The 26,236-nt window shown below is 41.4% G+C and overlaps 1 long non-coding RNA gene across 3 annotated transcripts in view; it reads right to left on the bottom strand.

Moving 5' to 3' along the window:
• The window catches only part of LOC141941560 (uncharacterized), a 185,755-nt gene that overhangs the window by 51,069 nt on the left and 108,450 nt on the right, over positions 1–26,236 (bottom strand). For all 3 annotated transcript variants that reach the window (XR_012628378.1, XR_012628377.1, XR_012628376.1), the window contains exon 3: positions 11,614–11,704. This is a non-coding gene — a long non-coding RNA (uncharacterized LOC141941560). The remainder of the gene's footprint in view (positions 1–11,613; positions 11,705–26,236) is intronic.

A 26,236-nucleotide genomic window follows, 5' to 3' on the forward strand; every position in this document is an offset into this window, starting at 1 on the left:
AAACGTTGATCTAGATTTTTTTTTATTTAACTCCAATTTAACTGATGCTGTAAAGCTGCCCTATCACTGCATAATACACACTCACACAAGGTTTAGCAGAAACTGAAGAAAGCAGACTAGAATAATAAGAAACGCACAAGGTTCAGAGGAAACATTAATTTGTAAATAGGTAGAAATGCCAGTAATTTGTTGGGAATTGAAGACCTTCTGTATGAAACAGTGAAGCTTAGCAGCTGTGCACTGCTGTTTTATAAATCAATATTACATCTGAAGGTGGTGTTTGAATGCTTGTATCATTGTGGTTTGAGTCAAACAAAGTTCTGTGATAAGAAATGATCAAACAAAACAAACAAAATCCCTTCCCTGTCTCGTCGGATAAATTCCAAACATAATTCCACAAGAGGGATAGAACATTCAAATCATCCACTTTTTTATAATTGCATAAACCCCTCAGTCACAGAAAGATGATTGGATTGGTGATGGACTATTGTCTTCGCAAAGACATGGATCATGCCAACGGAGAGCTCCTGCAAACTGATAATAGCGTGCGCATCTTCTGTATGACCTAAGTGGTGAGCTTTAAACCCCATCCAAGCCAACATGCAGCGGTCTGGTGTGAACATGACTGGGACCAGGGGACTCCAGCCTTCCACTTCCACCTCTAAAACTAATTCCTTCAGTGCCATGAGCAACCACTTATCCTCACTGCTGCAGTTTCTCCATCTAAACAGAGAGAATAATATATAGCCAGCCAACGGAAAGAGCTCAGACCTAGGCCAAGCCTACCCAAGGAAAAATTTGCCAGCATAGCTCGGCAGGTACAGCTTGATTAGCAGATTTGCCTCATGTCGACACAGCCTGCACCTGCAAACAGAATATTTTTCCTGCCATCTACCAATTCTCCCATGCAAAATGAAGCAGAAGCCCAGCAATGTTAATGATTTTCTCAATCAAAAGCGATCTAAAATATTGTATGTCCCCATGAGTGACATTGCTTCGCTTTCGTAAAGGCTGTAAATAATCATGAAGTGTTCTGAAGACACAAAGGAGCTGCCTTCTCCTGTCTTTTTTTTTAATCTTTATAAAACATTCCCTGAATTTAGGCTGTGGCTTAAAAAAAAATCCAGTATCAAAAAGATATGTATTTGGGGCTGTGATACTCACAGAGAACAGGGAAGAGGTAAGACACAGCATTTCGCATAACCCACCAAGCCCAGTTTCTGGAACCTCAGTAAAGAAAGGGAGTTGGGAGAGCGGTGTGTGCAAAGAAATATCCTGAGAGACATCTGCTGGCCACTTTTACCTTGCCAAGCTCCCTTCACTGACTGCAGAGCATTGAAGTTTGCGACATTGGACTTTCTGAGTCAAGGGGCAAGTTGGTGGTCATACAAATCATAATTCCACAGCAAACAAGTATCAACCAACAGCCCTGCCTTTGGGCTCCATAAAAGATTTAGCAACATCCTTATTGTCTGACTTATTACGAAAGGAAACAAATTCATCACTGTGACTGCAATGAAGCGGGCTGCGGAGAAGCAGGACAGCTGAACAGCATCCCACACCAAGCCTGTAGGCACATCTCCAGCCTAGTGACCAGCGACAGACTTCCCTGCCACTGCTGAATAAACAGACTCCGAAGCTTGGCATTTGCATCCCACAGCTGCCTATGTACCCCTCTGCGTGGCCACTTGCATTGGCTTCGCAACCGCGGCAGATAAAAGAGGACAGCAAAGCTGGGTGGCACAGATAGCGACAGAACGAAGACAGAGCCTAACTAGCTTTCAAATGGCTGGTGTTGGGGAGATTTTTAATTGCAGACTTGCATCGAAAAGCCCCATTTGTAAATACTCAGCTATCATTTTGCAGGGGGTTGTCAGATTACAGAATTTTATCATCAAGTTTGAGGTGGGAAAAGAAGAGGAGGAGATGGAGGAGGAGGGTATTTTTGTTCCTGTCCTTCATTTCCTGATAAGGAGACACTTTTGATCCAAGAGATTTTTTTTTTTCTTTCTTCCTTTCCTTTTTTTTTTTTTTTTTTTTTTTTTAATCTGGTAGCATAAATTTGTTTCACAAGATGCAGGTGTTTGAAATATTTAAGAAGTTTCTCTGGTTTTGTATTCCTAGCCTCATTGATGAGAAAGCTTACGCATCATGACATGGTGAGTTGCAGCAATGATTAAAAGGCTATTGCATATGCTCTTCCCAGCTGAGTTGTTGTTCTAGTTGTTGTTTTTAGAGCACAGAGAAAGTGTCTGCAACAGCTGCTAATAAGCTCTTATGCTACTCTAACATCATGATCTGATCACCCCAGAAGTGCATAGTGGGAGCTGAGGAACCTGGTCTCAGCAATTTGACAAAAACATCCCTGACATATTTCAGCTACCGTAGAAAGTTTGTGACACTGAAAGGAAATTAAATTGTGTGTGGAAGGTTGAATAGGAACGTGGGGCTTGTGTTGGTGTGCACATGAGATTTAAAGCCATGGGCAAAGCAGTGACACATGTGTTTTCAAAGGCACAAATGGGAATTAGACACACAACTTCCATCGACTTTCCATGGAAGAACTACCCTTTGTGCCTTTGAAATTCTCCCCCTTTATTTACCATACTTCAGTAAGAAACAATGCTGAAAACCTACGAATGTTTCAAAAGGTATGGGACCCGGAGAGATGCTGCTTTAGGATACTAATGTAGAGGCACAGATGAAACTACCCTAATATACTGACCTTTTATCTCATAGATGTCCCCAGAAATCAACTTATAATACCTTTTGCTCAGAGCTTCAAATTTAGAATGCTCTAAAAGTATAACTTGGTCTGACAATGGACCAATTGAGGAATTTCCATTGGCCTATGCTGGAGGGCATAACTAATTTTTATCCCTTCCTGGGCAAAGTGAACAGTGCTGGAAGAGTAGGGTAATTATACCTAAAGGTCAAACCCATGGGATTCTCCCGTATAAAACCAAACTGCATTGTTTCATTGGCAGAGGAGGAAAGAGGTTGGTTCATTTAAGATAGATCCAGGTGGATGAACCTGTATGTGCACACTACAGAAACTGTATGACTGTATAGGTATGTGCTTATGTGCCATTTGGCTCTAATTTTGGTAAATGTAGTGGTAGCTGTTCAGTTCTTGTGTTAACAGTGTCATGCTGTCTCTGCAGGATGACTGTGAGCAAACAGTCTGAAGATGTTTTAGCAGTGCATATAGCTGCATATATTTTCCATAAATAGGAGTTTATTCTTTGGCAGACAAGCCAGCATTAGAGCTGCAAAAACACAAGGAATATAGTAAGTGCTGGTTAAAAAGAAAACCAAGCAGAGAGACAATCTGTGAAGCAGAAGAAATAAATAGAGACTGAAAAGAAAGAAAAACAGAAGAATGAGGGGAAAACTAAAAAGCAAAAGTGAAATGGAAAGAGGAAGAGAGGGTAAGGAAAAAAGAGAAGTCAGGAAAAGTACTGAAAACAACTTGTGTATGAAAAAAATAAAGGGGGTAAAAGCAGAAGAGGAATCAGAAAACATTTTAACTATATTTGAATTTGCTGCCACCAACGGTGTGGTGGAGGTCCTGCTCCAGCTGCCTCAGCCCTTATCCTGTGTCAAGCAGACTAGCGGTGCTTGATCAGTGATAGGGAACAATGGTGACTTTTTTTTGTTAGTAATTGATGGGAGGTGCTGTTTGCCATTGTGTCAGTTCAGCATAGCACCGGCAGGCAGGCCGGCATCAGTGCCGGTGAGAGAAACTCTGTGGAAAGGTTCTTGCTGTGAGCAGAGGAGAGTCAGCTACTCAATAGAAATCTCTGAGGCTTGTTAGCAAGAGATCTAGGAGATAGCTTTTTCAGTCTTCTGGTAATACAGAGCAGTGGTTTATATGGCAGCTCTGAAGCCCTGTACAAACAGCCACTCCCAAGTGCTCCAACAGATCCCCATAGTTTAAGCGTTGTGGAGGACTTGTTGAACGCAAACAATTTATGTACACCTCATTATATGGCTCGGCTACGTTCTGTGCTTCCTTGGTCGTGGAAACGGCACAAATCCAGCAGCGATGTTTTGCAGACCACACTGCAGCACATAGCTCTGAATACCCCAACTGCTTTTTTACCCAACTTTTTAAAAAAGCAGTTGATTCCCGAGGCAATGGGACCAAGTAATTTTTTTTTTTATTAATCCTCATCCATAATAATTAAATCTGACCTCTTTTATAAGTACCACTGGCTTATTTTTTTTTCAATGAAGTAGAAACAACAACAAAAAAAACCCAAAACAAGGGTTTCAAGGGAGGGGTTAGAGAGAGGACAGCCAAGCCATGACGGTCAGGGAGATCAGGAACCATGAAGTGCAAATATACAGCTTTACTTAACCAAAACGGAAACTTGACCATTACAAGGTTCTTGAAGTGGTGCAGGCATGAATTGGCTTTACACATTCAAAGAGATGTAGCAATAAATTTAAAAAAAAAAAAAAAAAAAAAAAAAAGAGACAGAAAGAAAAAATAGGTCATCTCATTCATAAATTTTCCTGGGGTTTTCTCTGATTTCACAAAGTCCTGTTTAAATGAGCAGAGATGACAATGGCAATTTCTGCTTGAAAACAAAACTTTAAGCTCAACAACCAAAAAACTAGCATAAACCCATTCTTTTCTGAGGCAGAGATGAACTCAGCATTAATTAATTTAGGACACAACTTTCTGAAGCTCGGTTATTCCCTTGGGCAACAACTTTACCTCACATTAATTTACAGTTCAATGGCAATTTTATGGATACTTGAACTTTTATTACTGTATAACCTATACAACCAGAGTTGAACAGATTTTGCTAGTAGGATAAATGATCACTTGGTTGTAAAATGAGTTATTGGAATTGCCTTTTCAATACATTACAGGCCAGACGGTCAGCGGCTGTGTTCTCGGCTCAAGCCTCCTGCACCCACACCCTGAGCCGAGGGGGACACTGTCCCGCTGCCACCACCACCACGACAGCCAAACAGGAGACGACGAGGCTCTTGGCCCCAGCACTCCCTGTAGCCCAAATAGTGAGGCCGAGTGTCCAAATGCAACATGTCCTCCCCGAGGACACCGAGCACTGCTGGGCTTTGCATATGCCGACAGCTGGTCATCCCATTTGCTCATGCTTCGTTCAAACATTGAAGCGTAGTTTCTCTGTCACTAAAGAGCAAATCTAAGTACTGCACCTGCTGGACCATATTTCTTCTGGCAGAATCTGGCCCAGTACCCTGAGACAAATCCCTAGAAATGGTGCAATACTCATCTTTTGGTAACCTGAAGAAAACTTCTGGCTGAGATTGGCACTTTCTAAAAGTCCTTTTGCTTACAACCCTTAATCTCAGAAATTAACTTTGAACTCTCCAAAGGTATGTGGGGAAAAAAAAAAAAAAAAAAAAAAAGGCTGAAACAACCCCCCTATTTTATCAACCAGACCCCCTCAGGTGGCCCAGGAGACATTTGTATCAGCCCACCTGAGGGCAGTGGTCTGTGGTGGGATGGTGCAAATGAATGGCTGGGGTAGCAAAGCCTCTTCTAGGGCTCGTGTAACTGCGAGGGTGCAGTCTTAGCAATAAGCATTGCACAGCCTAGTCTAACCCGATGAGTACGCATTGCACAGCCTGGGCTGAGAAAACACTCTGGAACAGGTATATCAGTGGCTAAAATTATCTTATTTAGCACCTTTGATTTTAAATAACCTGAAAGAAAATGTTGGGGGGGAGACATTTAACGTTATTAATTCCATAACGTCATAAATTACCCTCCACTTTCTCATTCCCTTAATGACTAATTATTTCTTTTCAGAGTTCTGTACCTTACTAATATCCTTGCCCTACACTGTGCTCTCATACTGCTCTCAGCTATTTCATCCATGTTGGTCACAGTGTCCCAGGCTATGTTACCTTCTGGAATTTACCTTAATTCATGTTAAATACAATCAGAAAAATCACACTCTGGAAAGCACAGCCATGCTAAAAATTATTACTATGGGCAAAATTATCAGTAGCTTATTATTCTAGCTCAGAATATTTATCCTATGATATTGATTTTATTACAGAAAACTCCTTATACTATGTAATAGCTACTATAAAAACTGCTGCTTTGCACTGCTAGTTTAAAAATAGCACTATAATATTTAAAATAAATGTGTGGCAAATTATTTTAAGATTGTGGGAAGGACAAAATCCAGTGCAGTGAAAAATGCCACGTTTTAAGAAAGAAACAGAACAAAATATTAATATTGCCTTAGTCAATATTTCAGTTTTAGATAAAATTCACCTTGAAATCTAGCCATCAATTTCTTATAACACCAGAATTGATTTTTTTTAAAAAAAATCTAGTAGTAACTTCATTTAAATCCAGTCTTTCTAAATCTGTAGCACTTCAGAAAATGTAGCTGAATGGAAAAAGTCTCTTTTTTTTCAGCTTTAAATCCCATTTGGTGAGTACCTAAAATAATACAATATGCACCTTGAATGAAAGTATGTGTCTATGTGTGCATGTATACTCCTTGTGAGATCCTTTTAAGGATGCTGGCTGCATACATATTGTTGGTGCAAGATCACTGCTGTATGGAAGGGTCTGAAGATTTTCAGCTGCAAGCTCTTTTTAAGAACTTGGGAGGTCTAGATGCAACAGTCAAAAGTGGGAAAGAGTTTGCACTTGAAGAGAATGGCTTTATGAAACCCTTCAAGTATTTAAGAATTAGAGCTATTAAATGCATGATCTATGACTTTTAAAGCTCTGATCTGCCTAATCTTTCTTCCATCCCTCTCCCCCCAAAGGCATTAATAAAGCCCAAATTAAGCCATGCCAAATCCTCATTTTCCATCCGAGTTTGATGTTTCAAAAGCTATGCAGTTCTACCTTTGTTTTGACATACAAAAATGTCACCTTTGCGTGGAAATGTGCATATTCGGCAATAAAAGAGGAAATAAAGACTTCCCCTGCATTGTAAGCTGTGTGTTACAGTCTGTCAGCAATCAACAGGGGCAGATGTTAAACTCTCCACCCTGTCTTAGAAACTGTTCTTTATTTAATCAAATTCCTTTCTTCCCCATAGGGTATGTCTAAAATGGGAGGTCCGTCATATCCATTAGCCACTTTTGCTAAAGGTATGATAACAAACTACCCTAGATTTAGATGCACCCAAAAGTCACAAAAATAATTCCACCCCTAAACTAACATCAACCTGAGCTGCGGAGACACACCAGTGTATCGTCAAAGGCATCCTGGGCTTTGCCTGTCTCGGTGTAACAGTCCTGCGGTGCCTGCAAGTGATAAAACCCCACCCAGTAGCTTTGCCCACTGCCAGACCTGTTGCTCGAAATAATGCCTTGGTAAAAAGGCAAATCCCCAGGGAGATAGTACCTTTTATGAGACCGACTGCCACTCTTAGAAGAAACAGAGAAGCTTTGGGGGACACAAGCCCTGCTACAGATACGACACAGAAGCAGCAATCTTGGAACCAAGTTCTTCTTTTGCTTCCTTTCAGACCTGAAGAACGACTTATGTTCCTGAAAGCTTTTTTTTCCCCTCCATAATTATTTTCATTGGTTTCATAAAACATTTTATTTCTCTTCACAGCCTGTGGCATGATTACAGCCACAGAGTATAAAGGCCAGAGCAGCATTTTACTATTCCAAATAAGATTATTAGAGAAGCATCTTAATATTTTGTAAGCCCAAGTTTTTTACCTTCTACACACAGGTGGTGCCACTTCCCCACCATTGCTTTTAACTATTTCAACAGAAAGAGAAGATCATGACATGGAGATTGTAGAAAGAGTAATTTCCATCTGTGAATCCCCCAACACCACCTTTGGACAGGTCAAGAGGAATCATTCAGCAGCAGGTATTAGACCCCATGAGCTGGTCCTTCCAAAGGTCTTTCAGCTGAAGCTGGACACCTCAACCCTTTATGTTCTCCGTGCAGAGCGTATCGCCTTCCCACTACCCATCACATCAGACACAGGGTCAACTACTCAAAGTACCACCTGAACTGCACGGCTCTGAATGCTGATGAGCTGCACTGGAGAGCGTTAAATTGAATCTGGCCAGCCTGTAAATCTGGATTGTACATTTCTCCTCTTGCTATTAATTTATTCAGTGGAGGAAGGCATTTCATACACTGAGTTTTAGTGTCTGTTATTTGATGGTAATCGATTAATTTTTAACTATCTTTCAGCCCTCTGATGTTCTATAAATAGCCTAAGCTAATAGAGACATTTTTATACTGGAATGCAGATCCACTGTGAGGTTATTTGAAAGAAAAGAAGGAGTCTAGTAGAGTATGTTTGTTCAATGTGTTATTAACTCAGAAAGGAAATTGAGCTATAGTGAACTATGTAGATCTGATTCTGACAGCTGCAAACAATTCATAGTGAAAATGACTCAGCCTAATTCACATTTTTTAATTCTTTTCTCCCCCACTTTATTTTGCAGCCAGATAAAGTGTTCAAAATGACCTTGAATTGAAAACCCTGGATTTATCTTGGTGTTTTCTTCTTTCTTAATGTTATATCCAAAACTTGCTTACTGGGAAGTCAGTAAACTCGAGGGAAAACCCAAAACAAAACACCTCCTAGTTTAATGTGAGGTTTTCAGATCCTGAAACAAGAGAAATAATCTGAAAATAATTTTGATTCACCCAGCAATTCCCTATAAAAGAGAGCTCAGACCTTAACATCATGGATGGCAAATGTGGAGCTCAGGTGCAGTGGAAGGCACGTGGGGGAGGATCAGAGGGAGTGTGGGGCAGCGGCTGCCAGCAGGGAGCTTCATGCCACACTCTTCACTTGAGAAAAGGAGACTTCCACCATCAGCAGGGGCAAGGCTGAAACTTCACCCCGGGTAGATTTCAGCCCTGTTCCTCCAGCTGCTAGAACAGTAACACCACTCTCTGTTGCTTTTCTCTTCACTTCCTAGCACCTCTCTGATGTTTTGTGGTGTACCTTCTCACTTTGCTTCAAATACTTACCAGACAGTGCTGTGGGCGATGTACTTCAGAAATTCAGTTTGGAGGGATGGGATAGACACAAACCCTCAATTGTGGTAGGAAACTCAGAAACATCAGTGGCCTTTTTTTTTTTTTTTTTTTTTTAATTTACATTTTCCCTGCTAGTTCACCCTGAGATCCCAACGGCACAATTTACTAATTAATTACTATTATTAGCTAATGGCAGTGAAAACTGAAATTACTGCCTGCCTTAAGCATAACAAAATTGACAATAAATCTGTAGTCTGTGAATCACTTTCTTGTACAGGTCTGTTAACCAAACACCAACAGTGGTGGCTGGCTTGATGCTTTCCAGAAAACCATCTGGCACACAGGGACACACAGTCTTCACGTTCCAAAGAGGGGTGCAAGCAAGATAGGGGATGGACACTTGCGTTCCTGGGCACTGGGTATACAGGGGCACTACCAGATTTGAGAGGGCTTTGTCCTCTTTTCCTGACGAAAACCCATGGGTGACAGTTCTTTAGAAATAGGGGCAGAAATTGCCCCTTTCAAGCAGCAGCACATTCATTATCTCCTGCTTCTCACATCAAGTGTGCAACCAACAGCATAGAGATGGCGACATCTATTAGCACCAGGTACTTGCCAGTTGTATGCAAAATATTTTAGGGTTTTCTCAGATTTGTGTTCTCCATGTACATATATGACACTTTTTAATGCCAAAATGTAGGTGTCTAAATCCTTTCCAGGTGACTAAGCAAGTGCTCTGCTTTGCAAAAGTGCTGAGTCCATGGTGTTCCCCTGAGGGCTCTGCCTCAGCCCGGCACTGCCCCATGTGATGGATGAGATTACTGCACTTAAAATGCTCCGAGGTCTTCCAGAGAGCTGTTGTGCAATTAAACAATGGGTAACGGGTATGTGAAATACAGCAGAGCTGCTGTGCAGAATGGGAGACTTGCTTCACCCAAATGTATTTTAGGGCTTCTGCCTCGGCAGAGGAGCCTCCCACGCCACCGGGGCGGGCAGCGCGCAGAAGTTACTTTGGGCTGCATCAAAAGCAGTGTGCAGGGTGGGGAGCTGGGGGCGGGGGGGAAGCCTGAAAGGGTTCCACAAGGATGTGGCTGCAAACAGGAGGAAGAGGAGGAGGGGTCACCTGAGCAGTGAGCAAGAAGGCTACATGAGACGGGAGGTGGCCGGGACACAGCAGCGGAGCTCAGGAGGCCAGTGGCGGGTCGTGGCAGCGGTTGTACCAGGGAAAGGAGCACTGCTAAGCCCAGGAAACACACGGCAAGAAGGAGGTGGCAGCAAAGTGGTTTGTAAGGGTAGTGTTTCAGGGAGTTACGAGCCATCTCGCACAGGTAGGAAGCACTACTCTCCACAAGCCAAATGCTCTGGCAGGGCTCCTGTGCCATCCCCTCACAGCCACCATGATGGGTACAGAAGCTGGGAAGTGGAGATGGGGGAGAGCCAGGAACACCTTAAATTCACTCTGTACCTATTTTGCAGGCCAGCATGACCTCCCAATAGCACAGGAACCCTACCCTCCCTATGCAGGTCCTTGCACTGGTGAATCCTATCCAGTTTCCCAAAACACAAGCACGACATTCTCACTGTGCCTTTCACTCTCCAGCCAGCCCCTCCTCCAGGCTCAGCCTTGCCCCGGTCCACATGAGACCCGCTGTTATAATTCTCCACGAGAATTAAACTGCAGAAGATGATGTCCACTCTGAGAGCAGGTGTAGGAGTTTGTGTCTGTATGCATGTGGATGCCTATATAACAATTATTCTCTCTCCCAATCTGAAACAGTGGGTGGTCACTAATGTTAGACCAAAATCAATAGGTGGAGAAGAAACTGTTTACAAAAGCATGACAATGACTAGGTCACTCACTCAAAAAGGAAGTTAGCATCGTTACAAGAAGAAAACACTCAGAAGAGGGCTATAATTTAGTGCCTAGATACCATAGTGACTGGGAACTGCATAGACAGATTAGGCAAAAATTAAAGTTGTTTAGACAGACAAAACACAAGAGTCAGATCGAAGAAATCAGCTTCAATGTAGTGCAGGGAATACTCTCCCACCCTCAAAAAGTATACAAAAGAAAGCAAAAACAAGAAGCTGCCAGCCAAAATTACCAATGCAGTTCCATCTAACAAAAAATCAATATTACAATAAGATGCCAGTAATGAAAGACAAACCACAGCAGTATCTCAATAAAGATTACAAATTACAAGATTATAAATGGAGAGCCACTGTCATTTTGGACAGACAAATATGACCACGGTACAACTGGAGGCCAAATGATGGTTTAGGAAAAATGCCTACAGCTTTCAAGAAAGCAAATGGGAGAAGCAATGCATCTAAGGGCAGAATTTGGCTCCAGGACTTGTACATGAATAATTGTGGCAGGGAGATACAGAATATCCCAGAAATAAAAGACCTGCTCATTAGAAACCCATCTAGCCAAACCCATGGGAAGATCCTTAAGTAAAAGCTCCACCATTTGTTATTTCCAAGAATCTGGTGCCAGTCTTGAATTATTTTTAAGGCACCAAAACTGTTTTTCAATAAGAATTTCTCTTTCATTCAAAGAGCTCTTAAGTAATCTACAGGCATTTGACAAACGAGATTCACAATGCTCCAAAACCTACCCCTGTGGACGCCGGCGGTGAGGACTCCTCGCTGCGATGATGCAGGATCCGTCTCGCCAAACCGACAATGAAACAGGTAAAAACACATGGCCTGTTTTGGGAACAAGAGAAACCACAGCTAAGGAATATTGAAGTGATCGGTTCAAAGCCTTGCAATGAGTCAGAAATAAAGGAACGAACGTGGGACTTCTGGTTTGTAATCAGCTCATGTAACCCTCAGCCCATCTCAGCTCTTGTGCAAAAGCTTATTTAAACAAGACAAATAATACTGGAAAAAAAACACATCATACTTGCATTTTGGCACATCCCTATCATCAAATCACGATATAAATAAAGAGCAGAACCCGCCGTATGGAACTGAGACTCCTTTCTGTTTGTGCAGTGTCACCCAAGCCCATGCTTAAGAGATATTTGTTCATCCTTGTCCTCTATTAGACATACAACAATAGTTTCACAGGACAGAGTATTGTCAGCACTTTTATTTCTAAATAGACAAGTTGGAGAAAACCAAAACAAACCAGATTAGAGGCACAGGACAGATACTAAATGGAATCATGAGAGGGTATGGTAGAAATGACTAAATTGAATATGTAGATAACACCTCCAGAGAAAGGCAGAAAGTGTAGGTATGCCATCAGGGCAGCACAGACTTCAACAGAGTTGGAGATATCTACCAGAGCTGGAAAGGAAGCTTTAGCAACTGATCACAGAGAAAATATAGATTGAAGCCAATAAACCGCAGGAAAACTAAAATCAAAATGATAGGTGAAAGAAATGCATGTATCTGCATTGTGAGAAGTCCATTGAATCGAGCAAATGATACTCCTCCTAGGGGAATGATTCATTACCATATGGAAAAGACATAGCCTATGATAAAGGAGGGGGGGGAAATCACTGAATAGCAGAATCTACCTACAGAAATTGAAAAAGAACATTCTTGTTGAATCGTGGCAAAAGTACTTCAAAATTTCAACAGGCCTGACTAACGCAGATACGGAGGGAGGAAAAAAAAGCGTGCTAAAATATGTGATATCATGCCCACAAGCAAGGGTGAAGGTCGCATCAGAGAAAATTTAAAATGCGCTGGGAAACAAGCAGCATCAGCAAGAGTGGTGCCAGAAATGAACAGATTTTATTCTTCTCTACTTCAGGACCAAAAGAGGGGAAAAAAAGAAATACTGGAAGCCCTTCTTACTTAGGGGCTGTGTCTCCATGCCACTGACCTACTTATACTTCAAGCACTATGCGTGCAGAAAGGAGGAGACATGCTAATGCTCAAGAAAAAGGTCTTATACCACAACAATATTGTACTACAACAGTGCACACAGTCTGGCTGTTAGGGGATTTATAAGCCAAGCACACAAATAGACAGTAATGAGTTACTCACCAGAGGCTGTCAGCAAAGTTGCTAATTAGTACAAATGGTAGTAGATTTTGTAATACTGTCCCCTGCTTTAGTGGGAACTGTTCCAAGACCACCTAACCTGTATCTCCCTGGATGAAAAAAAACTTACTCCCCTTAGTCCAGTGTGGCATTTCTGAGAATTTTAAAGCATAAGACAAAACCTGAATTATAATGGAAACTCAGGTGCAAACTTAACCACCAGAATAAACTGACTCACAACTGCGTAATTCCTGATGAGACACCCCACATGCAGAAAATAATTACTCCTCACTCTCATCACGAAAGACCTGATCCACCAATGTCAACAGAAGCCCTCCAATTGAATTTTGTAAGAACTGGGCCAAGTCCCAAGATTGTGTGTGCCACTGCTGCTGTGGATAGCAATACACCTTGAGTTACCCAGTCTACAAAACTGATAAAACCCTTCTGTTAACCTGCAATTATAATGCTTCCACTAAACATAACGTGCAGATAAAGCCATCAGAAAAGGCAATTAAATGGGACACAGTTTTAATATTCTACCTTCAGACAGAGAAACATTTTTATCCTCTCAGAATTTCAGAGGATCATGGTAACAAACTGTTGACATATTAGGACCACTATTAAGAAATACGATGCTAAAAGGAAAATAAGAAGAATTATTGATTCATTATTACAGTTTAAATATTTTTCTTATTTAAGAATTGCAGCAAAGTTGCATTCCTGTTCCCCTTGCCAATGAACACGCAGAAAAAACAGCACATCAAATTTTAGTGAGTTTTTCTGGCACTACTTCCTTCAAAAAGAATCAGGTTTGAAAAACCACTGACCTGTCTAGCCATAGAGAATTTTTTCTATTTAAATATGTCTTTCTATCAGCAGAAATATTCTCTGTAATATTTTCTACTGTAAAAAGCCCTAGGAAATTAAACTAGATCAAAAATATTTAATATGTATTAAAAAAACAATTTAGACAAGAAAGGTCAGTAATCGAAAGGTGCGATACCTACAATCAGAGCCAAGTTACAAAAAGGGTTAGCCATGTATAGCCAAGTTAAACAACACACAATTAAGGTTAACTTGGCTCTGCTGGCGTATATAAACCCACACATGAGGACTGTGGGGGGCTAAGACAGTTTCAGCAGTGTCTTATTTACCTTGGCCATTTTCATGAGTAACCGTTTTGTAGACTGGCTCTGTTTGTAGACATCACACCTTTTCACCCATTCTTTACGCTTGGCATCTTAACACATCCTAAATGTTTGCCCCAAACATCGTATTTTGTTTAGAAAAAATAATTGTCAAGGGTCCACATGTATGAGAATAGAAAAAAAGACATCCTGTTCCATCAATGAACATGCAAATTCCCATGTGTCACAAATTCAAACACCAAATTCATCACGATGCTCTCACAGAGGATTAGAGGAGTTGGGAAATGAGGAGACTTCACCACCTGTAGATCACCCATTCAAACACAGCTCAACTGGCCATCATGAAAAACTGCTGTTATGAGATGGTGGCACGGGGAGCTGTAGGATATGGAAGGCTGATAGGGATGGCAACAAAATGTCTATCAAAGCATTTTTCAGCAGCTCAGACTTTTTACTAGAGGAAAAAGTTCACTGAAAGATGGTTTCTTTCTACCAGAAATTTATCTATATTGTAAAAAATTAATATCTTTCAGTTCCATTCCCCTCTCAAAGTAAACGGGTGTATTTTATACGGGGGTAATTCAGTCCCATGATATCTCACAGTCACATTACGTGGCAATTCTCTTCTACCAGCTTTGTTCCCCTGACAGAGTATACATCGTGCAATATTGCCCAGCATACAAGGACCTCCAAGAACTAGATTTCACAAATTCCTGGGCAGATGCCTCCTCCCTTCACCAGCCAGGAAGAGCCCCAGCACAGTTGCAAAGACCGGCCGTGGAGTCGTACTCTGAAATTTGCCCAGAGAAAAGAGCAATGTGCTATAGTTCCTTGTAGTAACCAGGAATAACACACTCTTTTTTTTTTTTTTTTTTTTTTTTCCTCTGTTCAGTGATTTCAGTGCAACTCAGGCTCCTAAATGCTTTTATGGATCCAGGCCAAAACATATTCAGTAATAGATACTGAAACAAATTATTTCATGTGCCAGTTCTGTAGGTTAATTCACATAAGTGAGAAAACAGTTCTGATTGAAGGGCGGAGTGATTTTTAAAAATTTGATTCATACAGAAGTGTTAACAGCCTTTTGCTTATACCCACAATTGCTGAACAGAATAGAATCAGTGGAAATGTTATTTCCAAGTTCTGTGGTGTAAATAAAACCTCCTCTCTCTGACTCACATAGTGAGTCATTTTTGTCTGTACGTATTTATGCCAAGGGGGGATATAACTTTGTGCTCTGAGCGTTCTTCTCATGGAGAGCTTCTCATGTCTCAGATTCTGTGTTGCTCTTGGTTTTTGTCGACTCTTAAAATCTCTATCTCGAGTAATCTCCCCCTTGTTTACTGTAACCTCATCCCACTTGTTCAGCTTGCTGGCACAAGTGAAAAAAGACATGAAGTTGTATCTGTTACCGTGTTGGCACATTATAGGGAATTATATACAAATGACAAAATGAGCATGAAAGGCTGCATTAGAGCAGCAACACCTAGGCAAATTTACACCTTGTGTGTACAATAACTGCAGGGCATCTTCAATTACTTCAGCCAAAAATGTCTGAACATCTCTTTTTTAAGGACCTTTCTGTTCACAGTTTTTACCAAGCCATCCTCATTTATGCTAAGAACGGCTGGGCCCAGCCCATGTGTAAACTCAAAAGGCTGCTTAGCCCTTGCAACAGAGAAAGGAATGGAAACTAAAACCAACCACAGCCCCAGCACACTTCCATATGTGTTGTCTCTATTTTTAGCCTTCCGAGAGTCCTGTGAGACAAGATGTGACACACTTACGGGAAACAAAGATGGGGAGTAGGCGAGACTGTAGCCCTCCCTGTTCCTAAGGTTGTATGCCACGGCCATCGCAGGCCGTCTCAGTCCCTTATAACACCAATAAGTTTAAGAGTTTGGGCTCAGAATGTACCTGCCCAACATGTGACACAAGCTGAACTTGTTTGGGATAACTCCATGAGAGCTGTTGAGCTGTTTTCCAAAGACTAAGAAGAGGAAAAGTCATTACTTTGTGCACATCCTTATCTTTGTTGTGAATAGCTCTGGAACCACCTCCAGATGCTTTGTCCTCATTCATGTTACTGGTCTGTGTGGGTGCCGTTCCCACAGAGCAATGGGTCCCTCCCTCTTACCGCCTAGGAGCTTCCTAGGTTTTTGTGCCCATCTCCACAGGGTGACCAAAAATGATCCAGGCCGAGAAAGGAGGAGCCAAGAATCACTGATTTTTGCAGAGGATTAAGGACAATGCCCATCTCTACAGCACAGTGTTGTTTCATCCTTAAAATATCCTGAATGCTAAATGAGACAGGATTCTAATGGGGGAAAAAAATCATATGTAGTCAGGTGCATATGAATAAACATGTATCATAACTACATGCAGGAGAGGGCCTAGATTAACAGTTTTAAAATATAATATTTTATATATATATGCAAAACAAAACTATGTGTATATACACAAGAGACTTGATTTGTGGAGAGCGTGCTTCCAAATCCAAGTTACCTAAGACAAGCAAGAGTTACGCTATTTTCTTAATTCTGGCAGATTATTATGATCAAAATTTTTTGCCTTCTGTGAAATGCATGCAGCCAGTGGAGGTTTTAAACAAGTCAACCTTATTTGTCAAGCAAATCAAATGTTCAAAAAGATTAGGGACATTAGCAGACAATGATTTTTCTGATTATCGAATCTCTGTAAGGAAAAAATTAAATAGTAGGTATTAGAGGAACACCACATGTACCAGCTCACACATAGTGCATTGGGAGGGCATGTGAATACTTTTGTTTTGCTCCACTCAGTGTACCTAGCTTTTCTCACGGCTTGTCTGAAAAAAGCAACCTGTTTCAGTAGGCAGAGCTCTTCATAATTCAACACAGTGGATCAGACTAACAGCAGAATACAGGAGATCTACACCAATAAAGCAGCTAGCAGGTGTCGTCTTGGAATTTCTTAAGTGTTCTTAGCGAACCAGGTGCCCACAGGAAGAAGGCAATTTACATATCAGTTATATCTTTACACCTGTTTGCAAATGCTGATACAGACCCTTATACTCAGCACTTAGCCGATAGGAAGCTAATGTACAGTAGTGACTAATTGATAATTAAAGAAACCTTTAGGAATACCATAGAATACCTGGCACAGGATTCTCTCATCCGCTTAGCAAAGGCTGTTCTGCCATGCACTTATCGTAGCCCTCTGCTAGTTTTCATAACAATTAAGATGGTGTATCTGAGAGAATCAGGGGTTCAGTTGCAATTTTCAGCGCACTGGCTGTGTTTTATTGTTGTCTGATGGCTCCTTCTTTAGTCTGCAGAGGGGATCACTCTATTACTGTGGTTTAGACGGCTCACAGGTTGGCCCTTGCCCCTCTCTTTCATAAAGTAAGTATAATTAGATGATAATGCCCTTCTTGTCAAAACTTACCGCTTATTTAAGCCTGCAGTAATAATTTCAATTTATTAAAGATTTATTCAGATAACATTATTATCACTGTTTATTCAAATGGACATTCTTTTTTTTTTTTTTTTTTTTGTCTTTTTCTTTCCAGGGGAACAAAAGACATAATTCCTGCCAACAGATGTAACAAACCTGTCAAGCTCTCAAATGGTTAAGTTGAGCATTTTACTTGGAAAGGCTGACAAATTTTCTTCACTTCAAAATATCATTAACACCAATAACACATTTGCCCAAGCCTATTTCTAAGTTGTAAAAAAAGATTGCTACAGATTAAGACCCTTGATATAATGCTATAAGCTCCTAACAATGGTATCTTTTATAGTGAAGAGCAACTGCAGACACAAATTGCCCCCTTTCCTGCACCTTTTTCACAAAAATCAATATTAAAGTAGTAGCTGCCTTAACTCTCCCATAGACTATACGAGAAAAAACCACAGCCACGCTTAGGACAGTTTAGGTCAATAAAGAATCAATACTGTGGTTGAATCTGTAGAAAGATAAAAGACTTGGAACTCACTACAGTGTGCCCTATTGTTTCTCTCTATTTTGAAAAGAAGCTGAAGTGCCTCACTTTTTTTTAAACTAGCAATGAATTTAGTGTTTGCGGAAAGCGAGGGAGGTCACTGGAGGCTGCATGTGGCTTCAGTGTCTGCAGACGAGGGGTCTGATCTTGTTCACCCACACCTCCCATTTAGTTCAAGGGGAGTCTAGGGAGCAAGAAGAATGCAGCCCTGGGCCCCAAGCGGACTGGAAACCAAAACACTGTAACACGCTTCCATCAAGCCCAACTCATTTATTAACTATGGAGAGACTACCCATAAAAACTCAGGAGTGGAAGGGGTTCTTATCATGATTTCTAGCTCCCTGTCCATTAGGAAGAAGAGAGCTGATTTCAAGCAGAGAAAGCTCTCTGATGTATTTGGCAATTGCTAGACACGTAGATTCCACTTACAGCTGAAGTCAAGCTCACCTTCCACATTTCACATCGTGATTTGACCAAATTCGAACCCCTCGTGAAAAAACACAGGTTCAGAAGCAAATAAATATCTCAACAGGCATACAGGCTTACACATGCACACACACACATGCCTACAAACGTGGCTTGGATTTGTTTGCCTCTGCTATATCCCTTTTCAGTGCACTGGTACTGTGTTTCCTTTATAAGCCTGAGAACTGCAACCATATACCTGTCTGGAGAGTAAGTGAACATGAAAAAATATTGGTTTGTGTGGACTGGAGAGTTCAGATAAAAACAATTTATGAGCCCAAATCTTCCAAATTCTTTACTTGAAGATGCACTTTGTTATCCTACAAGGGGCAGCTTCTAACACTTCTCAGCTTACAGCAATAGCTCCTGCTTGCAAAAGCTCAAAGAAAATCTAGATAAAGCTGGAACTACAGCTCTTTACAAAAATTGGTAAGGAAGAGGGTAGCAACAGAGAAGACAGCCACAGTTTTAAATGCATTTGTGTGTTGAAAGAAATGGCTGCATTCTTGAAACGCTGGGGCTCTCAAATTCATAGCAAATACTCCCACCCCTGCTCTTCAGTTCAGTTATGATTAGAAAAAACAAACGTGTATTTTCAACATTGTAGATTGAAATGTTCAGACCTCTAAGATGCACTAATGAACAGTTAGCAGTAACCCAAGTAGTTGACATAAAGAGTAAATACAATTGTTCTATTCAGCATTAACAGAAATTTTCACCTAAATAATTAGTTGTTATTAATAATATTATTATTATTACTATTATCAGGACAAAATTCTCTTTTATTACATTGTCAGGCTCCTTTTCTATAGCACGAGATCTTCTAATCGTCCTGGCCTTCCTCTCTCCCACTGCAAATACTGTGAAGATGGAAATGGGTGGCAGTAAATGCACAACCATGTCAACCCTGGCATACAGATAAATGAGTTTCTGAGATGCTCCCAGTTTGGAGAATTACTTCACAGCATGGAGAAGGCTGAAAACATCCACTCTTTGCTCTAACCCTAGCACAGTGACAGGGAAAGAAGATACGTAAATAAGTCTGTAAATAAGATACGTAAATAAGCAGTGTCTTCAGGGTAGAAATCTCAATGGTTTTAGCAGGACATTGTGGAGGTCCAACAAAGCATTCGGCTACAGTTGCCTTGAACATTCACCACTGGAGTTCTCAGAAACAAACAGCGAAATTTCTAAAGTTCAACCATTTCACCTCCAAGCCTTAGACTTTCTTCTATTCAAAATACACTCTTCCTCTGTTTTTTGTGCCTAAACAGTGTTTTCTGTTATGATTCTACCATCTCTTTCCCACAGCCTTTCCTCCCATCCAAAGTTGCTGCTCATCTCTTTCCCTAGCCTTGGCTATACTTTTCATTCTCACTGACCATTTTCTCAGCTCCTTCTTCAGGGTCTATATTAAGCTTCTTAGACCTTTCCAAATTTGTGGTGAGACTCTGCCACAGCATTTCCTTTGGACAACTCTTGCTACCTGACACTCATCCGGAGAGGTCTGGTAACATCTGTCTGCGGGCTGGTGTCCCAAAAAGGTTTGGAAAGGGAGTTGACCTGGGAGGTTTAATACAGATTGTCAGATGCATTGCAGCTTCAGAGAGGGCTTCAAACAAATAAGACTTTGTGATGGGAGGCGGGGAAGAAAAGCAAAGTGCCTTGACCTCTTTCAGTCTAATGACACAGAGATACATTCACTCTGAAAATAGCCAGCGTGGGTTAAGATTTTAAGGCCCTCCAGTTGATTGTTACCACCTATCTGCTGGTAACTTAAATGGCCAGTGAAAGCAGCCTGTTGGCTTTTGTGCTGAAGCAGCTTAGGGAGCCATCAGACATTCACCCAGCTGGGTTACTGTTCCAGTTTGTTCCCAAGAAGGTGTGCGCCCTAATTATGGCTGAGGTTAGTTTTTGGGTCAAAGTACGCCTTCAGTTCTGAAAAGACTCTTATTTTCCTAAACTCGCCGCTAACTCATTTTACCAAAACCATACCTGACAAATACAGTACTGCTTAATTTCACCCTTACATTGTAGCTCAAACAACAAGCTCAACAAGAGAGTAGGCTCTGAGTAATCTGCCTCCCTGGTTACCCTGTTACCAGCTGAACCATGCTAGGACTAATCCTGCTCTCACTGACTTCGGTAGCACAGGGTCAAGTGCAGTATCATTAACTTCTGGTTTGATTTACACTAAATTATAAAATCAGGGCTTTAAACCGAAGAGTGCGCAAACATCAAGAACCTAACAGTTAATTTTTCCCACATCTCCAACAAGATCTCTTACACTTCCCCTTTTCAATTAACAACACTTTTCTGAGCCAGTTCCTGAGATGCATCTCTATGCATTTGTGTGCCGGTGTACAGTGCATGCTAAAAGTGTGATCACTATTACAGCCTGTAAGACAAAAATAATTGATTTTTTTGACTTTCTTGATTTTTGTGAAAGGCAGAAACAACAAAAATTAATCTTTACACAAACAACCCAAGGGAGCATTTAGTGGGACTTTTCAATCTATTCATGATCTGTAATTCCCAGCCCCCAAAGTTTCCATGTTACGGCTTAATATCTAGGGACTCCATATGTTGAGGGAACACAGCAGAACCAAAATGAGCTGAAAAAAGAATGCATTAGATTCAAACATGGGATAAAACAGTACCCAAGGAGCCCTTGCTTCATTTTCTCTACCTGGAACCATGGGACAGTGCAGCCATCTCAGCCTCATTCAAGTGTGACATTTCTTTTGAATATGACAGTGGTGGCGACCTTGTCATTAACTGATGCTGCTAGCAACATTTCAGCTTTCATAATTCAGTTAATTTTCAAGCCACCGGTTACTGAACCCCCAATATCATTTCAATATAATTAAACCATATTACAAAATAATACTAATAAAAAATCAGCCCACCTTCTGATCAAAGACCAGCCACTGTTTGACTTGAACTCACTAAAGCAAGGAAGTTTTCAGTTATGGTTTAAGCAGTACCCCTTAACTTCTTGTTGTCATGCCTGGCATTTAGAGCCCCTGTTATTCTGTAGCTTCTTGCTCTGGCTGAGGCATGGATGGAAAATTTTCAGCCATAACGCTAAGGAGCCAGGGCTGAATGTTTTGCTGCAGCTGTGTTACACGCGTAAGGAAGAGCTAGGCAAAGCCGTGTTTGCTTCCCTCCCATACTCATACCCTCAATCCCGAGGCAGGTAAAGCCCGATTTGACCTGTGTGCAGCCTCTGGCAGTCTCTGGACTAGAAACAGCCTGCTTCTCCTAGGTGACCCCTAAGACTGCTGGTGGCACTGCACTGCGTGGTTAGCGGAATTCAGATGTCATGAGCCAATTTTTCTGTGCTGCTAGAACCTCCTCGGAGACCAGCCTGCTCCTTGGATTTGCTCTTCTGAAAGAGTAGAAGAGACCCAGGCCTCTGGGAACAAAATCTGCCTCCAGAATTTATACAGACACAAAGATGGTAGACAGCCAAATGCAAGTGCTATCCTAGGGTGGCAAACCATCCAGGTGCAGCCCGCTGTTGCCTAGCATCAGTCCTGTAAGCCCAAAGGCTGGTCTGCATGTGCATATGCCAATGGCTGTCGAGCAACATGTGTGTCTGCAAAACTGAGGCGGGGAACCCATCGCCTATGCCTTTGAAAACCTGATCCTAATCTCTTTTTTCATATGAATCCTTTGCTAAGCACACTTAAGTTCCTTACTTTCTGCCTTTTTTTTTTTTTTTTTCCTCCGCTATTGGCAACAATCACCAGAAACCTGAGAATGTTGCTAATTTCCTGGTGGATTTGTCTTCTCCAGCTTGGCGAGACTAGTCATTCTTCCCTTCCATTTTGTTCTCCAAAATCACCAGCCTTCTGTACGTGTGCACTTAGTGCACTTTACAAAGCAAAAGTTGACATTGCTGCCTTTCCCTCGTGGCCTTCTCCACCTACCATCACTGTTCTTCCTTGTTTCCCTGCACTTGGCTGGGAACATACTGCAAGTTGTGAATTCAGTAGGGGTCCTTTATAGATTCTCAGCAGCAATACACTGAAGTTAAAACTCATCCAAGAAAAGAAGAAAAGAGAAACAACAGCTTTACTGATGCCAACAGCGCTCTGCAATGTTGCAGGAGCTGAGGAGCTGGTCTCAGGTGTCCCTCTACTCTCAGCTTGCCATTCATTTAGTCTTTCAATCAAAACCAGGTTTCAGTCATTCTACCTTTTCCCCTTCTTGAGAAATAAACTCTAAAAAGAAGCTTGCCTGAGGAAAGGCTGAGGGCCTACAAATTCAGTCCTCTGAAAGTTGCACAGTGATGTTAATATTAAATACACTCCATTTCTGTCCTCCGCCCGAAATTCTGCAGCAGTTACAGTTGCAGCCGATACCTCAGAAAGGACTAGAAATAGTTATTTTTCAATTGGTATAACAAAGATCTTATTTTTGCAGCAACTTTGCATGCCATGTTTCAGTTCAAAGACAGTTTTTTGGGGCCAGGCAATACATGACCCCTGTAACAACGGATTTGAAAGGTCATACAGCCATGCCTTTAATTACACTGCTGTTAGCAGATGCACTTCAGCAACACACACAAGACGACAGAAATTGGAGAACACGGAGTTGGATTCAATCTAGAAGAAGATGTGAGAGTTTCAATTAACACAATCCTGGATGATTTAAGAAAAATATTCAGGAGTGGCATTTATTTAGCCTGCAGCCAAAGTCCATTACTGAGAATTACTCTTAATTAGAGTTGTGCGAGGTTGGGAATATCCACTCCTATCATGATTCTTTCACCTACCAGAAGAACAACCAAGCTTGCTGAGCCTCTGGCATTTCTAGGCTGGTTAGAAAAATAGTTAGATGATAAAAGTATTATTTTAAACAAGATAATATAGCCAGTAACACATAGAAAAAATATTTGTTTTACTTGTCCTTTTAATCTGACATCCCCAGCATTATCAAAGAAGCTCTAAAATATTGCCCAAAAAACCCATGTGAGAATAAGGTTTACCAAACACTGAACCACTCTTAAAGAAATATATGCTTTGTCTCAGGTTACTCTATCATTAATTGCTAATTTCTCTTTCTTGGATGAACACAACCCAGACCATCGTGCCTTTCCAGTGGCAGCTCTAAATCAGGACCAGATTCAACACTCAGTGAAATTTTTGGGTAGGGTAACAGATTCAGTACGTGGCCTCACGAGCAACATGAGACAGGTATGGTGTGTGGGACTAGGGAGGAGGAAGACCAACATATGAGCAAAAGTCAGCCTTCATCAATGTCCGAGAGGCTTAGGAGAGGGCTTGAAAAACTGGCCAAACTGTTCCCAAACACACCATGTAAAACTTAGTTTCACCTTTGAGAGAACATCCCTCATAAGGAGGTGGGTCTTGTTAGTCCTTAAGTAAATGGCTGTAAACTGTTTTTACTAAGAGGAGGAGGTCTGGTAGGGCTCTAGGCACCACACAGAGCTGGGTTAGGCTCCAGAGCTGTGATATGAGCTCCCAACATCCCGAAACAGGGGATATCATGGTGCCGGCCGCAGACATACCCTTGACTCAACCAGATTTTCCATAGAGTTGTGTCAAGCCCATGTCTGAAATAAGCCTTCAGACAGAGCAAGTCTGGACAGAGTAAACCATGATTATTAATCTCCAGCATAACAAAGGGAACATAAGAATTAACAAAGGACAAGGCCAAAAGGTTTTGAATTTGGTTCAGATGACCTCAGGAAATATCATTGTTTATTTAGGACTCTCGGACGTACAAAATGTGGCTTAGTCTGCAGTTCTTATCTCACTACCTGTTCCTTACTGTTTTAAATATCCCTGCTTCCAGTGGCAGAACCTCATAGGAGACAGATAGCCAGAAAGTAAAAACATGGCCAGAAAATAAAGGAAAAGATTGAAGTTCAACAAACTTAAACTACTAAGAACAGGCTGGGTTTAAGTCTAATGGGAGCTTGAGTCATTGCATGTGTTCCTAATTGCTTTGCTCACTCCTGGTGAGAGCTGAGCGCCATTGTCATGTCAAAGGATGGAAACAGTCCAAAAATTCAAAGCTAGTGACTACATCATTACCAGAGAGGGGGAAGCAGTTGAAAGCCAAACCACGATTTACCTTTTTGCAACTACCCACCCAAATCAAACTTGCAGAAACACAGTCATAGTCCAGATCTAAAACTTTTCGTGTTGATTCAAATTCTCTTTTGATTTGCCAGGTTTTTGGACAAGTGATCTATGAAAAGGACATATGAGTCACCCATGACATCACCAGAAGACCCTACAAGAAGCCGCATAGTTTCATGGAGCTGAGTAAATATGAAAGTTATACCGTGCCCTGCAGGATAAGACAAAATGATATTCACATGAATGATTTTTTTAAACCATAGACTCCAGCCCTAGAGAAAATTTAAGGGGCAATAAGACTTTAAAGTGAGGTAGATCCAGGAGCCTTGAGTCTTATTAAACAAAAACAATCAGAGTATCCGCATTTTTGTAGTCCTACTGTGAAGTTCCAATAAACTTTACCCAAAAACTCCATAATACTCCTTACTCAGCTCCATGGAAAACGAGAAGTGATTCCAGAGGTTGGCTGACTATTTAATACCTCTTGTAGTAGTTAAAAAGGCCACTTTCTTCTTCTCTCTCACACTCTTTTTTTAACTTTTACTGCAAAACCATTAAAGAAAGAACTAGTTCTAGTAATAAAAGGTAGCTATATTCCCACAGGGAGAAGGGGAATGGTGGTTCCTGTGTACCCTTAGCGCTCTTGGCAGGGGTACTTATAAAGAAGGTGAAGGTCACAGGGAAGAGAACAGAGAATTTTCTGTTCAATGGAAAACAGAAACTTCCAAATGTGAAAAGGAATTTTAGCAAGTTTTATTTCCTTCTTTTACAGCCCTGACATCATATTTCTCCACAGTGACATCATTGCTTTAAAGTAACAACTTCCAGTGACACCAGTGCATCAGAAGCCTTGCAAAGCAACAGCATTTGATGTTTCTGATTTTCTGAGACGCTGATGAATCCCAGACCTCAGCAGATCTTCCTGCTCAGCCAAGTTCCTATGTTTTTAGAAAATCCTAATCAAACCTTGCAAATAACATCTTGCTGAAGTGCCCAGGGACAGGAGGGTACCTTCAAAGGATGGAAGTTAGAAAGACTACAGTCAAAAATACACAGTTGGGTTCAACCAGTAAGACTTTAATTTTCCACTACTCCCTGCTTCCTCACCCAAATTGACCAGCCACGCCTAGGAAGAATACCTGCTGGGACTGCTTCACCAAGCACACCTCCCCAGGAAAGCTGCATACAAACTTACTCTTATTACGCTTTCAGGAGAACAAGTTTTTCGAATTGCATCATCAAACTTCAAGGCCGCTCCACAGCTATACAGTGTGAGCCTCAGTTTCAGCTAGATTTACCCTGCTGAAACAGAGAGCGGGATTTTGACTGCTTCTGTTTTTAACAGATCTTCTTAGTGATGGAAATTTGCTAGTCTCTGATGCTTGCTAATAAACAGATGCAACTGCCATTCCCAGTTTAAGAGAGAAGGAGCCAGAGCCAGGAAAGAGCTTCAAAGAGACTGAATTACCTCTCACCTGTAGGGATGTGATTATGTCTGGCAGAGCGCTCTGGGGAAGCAGCTTTC

This window comes from Strix uralensis, chromosome 3 (assembly GCF_047716275.1).
Source record: "Strix uralensis isolate ZFMK-TIS-50842 chromosome 3, bStrUra1, whole genome shotgun sequence".
In the NCBI taxonomy this organism is placed as follows: Eukaryota; Metazoa; Chordata; class Aves; order Strigiformes; family Strigidae; genus Strix; species Strix uralensis.